The following is a 4,592-nucleotide window of genomic DNA, read 5'->3' as shown; positions in this document are numbered from 1 at the left end:
ACATACAGCCAGAAAAACTCCATCTAGTTTTGCACTCCTGAGAAACTTACAGTGTTATAGATTGCTTTCAGACTTATGGGCTAAAGAGCAACAGCTCTGGCAGTGATCTGATATTCACCAATAAAGCACATTCTATATATAGTTTGTTCGTTCTTTCTTTCTCTCTCTCTCTCTCTCTCTCTCTCTCTCTCTTTCTTTCTTTCTTTGAATAATACTTGCACACAACTAGTTAAATATAAAAATTTATGTAATTTAAAGTGAATTATGTACTTAAACCAGTGCTATTTTACTATTATAATTTTTATTATTATTTTGATTTTTAAAAATATTTTCCACTTTTTATTAAAATTTGAGGTAAAGTTTTAATAATTTTGTTCTATGTATTTGTCAATTGTATTAGTTTAAAAAAAAAACATTTATATTTATATATAGTCTTTATTCATTTTCTATTTCAGTTTTAGTTATTTTGGTACATCAATTTAAACTAAATTAAAATAGTCAAAAATGTTGCCTTGGCAACTAGCTGAAATAAAATATATAATATATAATATATATATGAAATAAATAAGTTAAAGTTGCATTTTTAAATGTTTATTTTATTTATTTATTATAATTATTACTACACCTATTTTTTTTTTTAACTATCCCTTTAAATCACCATAATTACTGATGAATTGCTTATATGACAATATGTATGACATATTCCTGCAAAATAAAATAATTAAAATAAAAGTAAACAATACAACCGAATTTAAAATAAAATAAAATGAAATAAAATTATAAAATAAAATATAATCAATTATTATTATTATTTTGTCGCAGGTACTCTCACTCATAATAAAGTGGAAGCCCTTGCTCTGTAGAACCTGACTGCAGGTCTGTTGGACGGACTTTGTGCCGCAATGCCTGTCAATCAAAAATCACTCCATCATCCCTCCTTTCCTTGGGATAACCTCTCTAGACTACGACAGTACAGTCAGTCTGCGAGAAGGGCAGTACAGAACTCGATTACGCCAAAGTTGCTCTCATCAGCAGGGACCACAGGGACTCAGTAACTGACACACTGCAGATCTGAATGGCCTGTTGATGGGTCTGGAGACTCATGTCTGTAGCGCGTGGAAACGGGGTTTTACATCCCCTTGTCTTGTTGAAATCACACACAGTTTCCTGTCAGTAAATGCTGGACAGAGTGGAGCCATTGCTTTCTACTGTTTTTCAGATTTTCTCTTACGATCAATTCCCATTATGATTTGATATTCAATTACAGTATTATCAAGCACACACACACATAAACAACATATCGAATGGCAAAATACCATAAATTAGGAATTGGATTTAGACATATTTCTTTCTTTGAGTGAATGGTAATATTTTACAGTCTAAACACTTGCACAACATTAAACTTTTTATTTGTTTTTAACGTTTCTGATGCGAAAAATAATTTTGCATTGCATAACATTTTGTATTGTAGCTCAATGCAGTGTTTATATTAGTGTTGTTTATGGCGGCCTGTTTTAATTTTAGTTTTAGTCTAGTCTTTGTGTGAAACTGTCATTTTAGTTTTTATTCTTTTTAGTCTAGTCAAGTTTTAGTCAACTAAAACTGATGATATTTAGTCTAGTTTTAGTCAACGAAAACTGATGACATTTAGTCTAGTTTTAGTCAATGAAAAAAATAACGTTATAACATTTCGTTTCGTCTCGTTTTGGTCAACGAAAATTAAGAGACATTTTAGCATAGTTTTTATTTTGTAAACCACATTTAGTCTCGTTTTTATTCGTCAACGATATTGCATTATACATTTAATTATAGTCATCGTCACATGACCAGCATTTTCGTCTCGTCTCGTTTTCGTCACGTAATAAAGGTTCGTTGACGACGATATTTAGTCATAATTTTCGTTGACGAAAGCAACACTAGTTTAAATACTGTCCCACCCCCTCATACAGACAGACACAAAAAGAGCAAAGAAAAGATAAGAATCACATTAGCGTGGATGACTAACTCAGCCGTTGATTGTGAAAAGTGCAAACATCCATTAGAGGTTTTTTAACCCCTTATCATTCCTGTAAAATTTGACTAAAACACGCAGTGGAATGCTAATAGGTTAAGTGAGCTCATTTGCTTGAAAGTCTCAAATCAGATACAATACATGTCCTGGCACATTGAGTTGTGGTGCTCATATGGAAACAGCGAGATCAAATACGGCTCGCAACATTGTCTGATTCCATATCCATAAATTCCTGCTCTTTCTCCACTTTACTTGAAATAAAATGTGGAAAAATGGTACCTACAAACTTAACCAATTACCACCGGGACAACATAATGGCTGGTTGTTAGCAAGGGTGTCATAAACAGACAGGACACAAGCACTGGATTTCCTTTAATCATAGCTGCACATGACAACATGACATATTCCTGCTTTGGTCCAGTGTCTGCATGCAGGAAATAACAATGTATGTTGACAGTGATGAAACATTTCAGCAGTACTACTGGTTACGTTCTCTCTCACACATACGCACTGCGGTTTGAGTGGCTTCCTGCACAATCCTCCTCTAACACAAGAGAAGTAATGGGAGAGCACCGTGGTCAATATGATCTAATTATTCCTACGAAAACACCGGATCCTCTGCATATTACAGTCCCTCACATTCAGAGCTGAATCACAGGAATATCTTCAGCAATAAAACAAAATTATTATTTCTTGAACCGAAAGTAGGGGAGGAATAAAAGAGACAGTTCACCCAAATAATGAAAACTCTATCCACATTTACTCACCCTCACATCATTCTTTCCGGAGCACAGAAGATATATTTTTAAACAATGTACTGGTTTAAGGACTGGAGCTTTTAAACTTTACAAAGGATACAGAAGCACCATAAAAGTAATGTAAAAGTGGTCCATATGACTCTTGCACATTCCAATTTTTCTGAACGCCATATAATAGCTTTGATATTATAACAGATGAAAATCTTCTTCTCCATTGTTAACTGTAGCAAACCAGATCGAGTCAGTGAGTGCATTCGTAAATTAATACTTTTTGAGAAATGGATCAACAGATTCATTGATAATATCATGGTTGGTTTTGGTTTATGTTCATGTTTCAGTGGATTTTTATAACAGATAAGATCTGATTTAGAAGAATGATTTGTTCACGACATCACTATGTTATGGTTTCAAAATACATACACTCAGGGCAGGACTTAGGGGGGCGGGGGCCCCTGGGCTTGAGGTTATGTTTGGGCCCTATACCTACACTACAAATGGCCTCAAATAGAACATCATAAAAAAAGAGTTGTTTTAATGTGTATTACTTTAAATGCAAATGAGCTGCATATTCCCGCCCCGTCTCCAGACTATCTCTCTGGTAGTAGCAACATGACTGAGAGCAAGAGAACCGGTGTTCAGCCGTACATATGGGAAGCCAAATGCACTGAAAGCTTGCGCTGTGCTGACCTGTCATCGGTGAGGCTCAATGGGCCGAACCGTGCGATCTCGCTACTGAACGGACAGCGCGGCCCAAACTAATCTCTCAAGCGCGGCTCTGATCAATGAAAATCGATAACATACGCACACAAATACGGTTAAAACGCTATGCCCTATAATGACATGACATTCACAAAGCAGTCTGAAGTGAAATTATTTGCACAGACATAAACGTATATGGGTAGATTTTGAGGTGCATTACGTCCTCAGTGGCTCAGATGTTGGGAAAAAATAAAGACTCTAATGTTGAGTCTTACATCCAAACACAGAACATGGGGATTGCTTACGAGAAGTTCAATCAGTGTGAATCAACCACTGTGGCCCGGCCCTATGCAATGTGATGTCATATTGCTTAGATAATAAAAACGGCAGGCCTGGTGAGACTGATTTGGTTTAATGGGGACTAAAAATAAGGAGAGAGTGGGTTTTTATCATTGTTGGGTGTTTGTGTTCACACACTGCAAACACGTTTATGTCCAAATACCATGTAAACAGGGCAGGACTTAGGGGGGCGGGGGCCCCTGGGCTTGAGGTTATGTTTGGGCCCTATACCTACACTACAAATGGCCTCAAATAGAACATCATTATGGAGTAACACAAAATACACAAACATATGCTTTGAGGTTCATAAATGGTAGGCTACAATTCATTTGCAAAATGTCTAGGCTATAGTCAAAGTTTAAATGTAATATAAAATATTCATTATAATATAATAAACAGGATGTGTTCTCTCAGTTGAGAGATCAAAACCCTGAAATAACTTTGAGCAATAAATAAAAAAATAAAATAAAATAAAAAAATAAAAAGCCAGAGATGTTGGCTTATTAGTATTATAAAAGTTATTGTCATATCTGTGTCCTCTTATGTCAGGTTCTTATTTAATTAATAAACTCAATCGAATAAAAAGACGTGCTGGCTATTAACAATCAATTGAAATCTCTATCAGCAAAATTCATAGATGGATTGTGCATAAATGTTAAGTTTAAATATAACATTTTAATGTAGAAATATTAAATGATTGCAAAAATGAAATAAGCTACTTTTTTAAATATGAAACTACAACCGCCAGTAGGTGGCAGCAAGTGACTGTCTTAATGAGTGAGTTG

This window comes from Sinocyclocheilus rhinocerous, unplaced genomic scaffold, assembly GCF_001515625.1.
Source record: "Sinocyclocheilus rhinocerous isolate Xijiao unplaced genomic scaffold, SAMN03320098_v1.1 scaffold100, whole genome shotgun sequence".
Lineage (NCBI taxonomy): Eukaryota > Metazoa > Chordata > Actinopteri > Cypriniformes > Cyprinidae > Sinocyclocheilus > Sinocyclocheilus rhinocerous.
The sequence above is the reverse complement of the archived record's forward strand: the minus strand, read 5'-3'. Positions refer to the sequence as shown.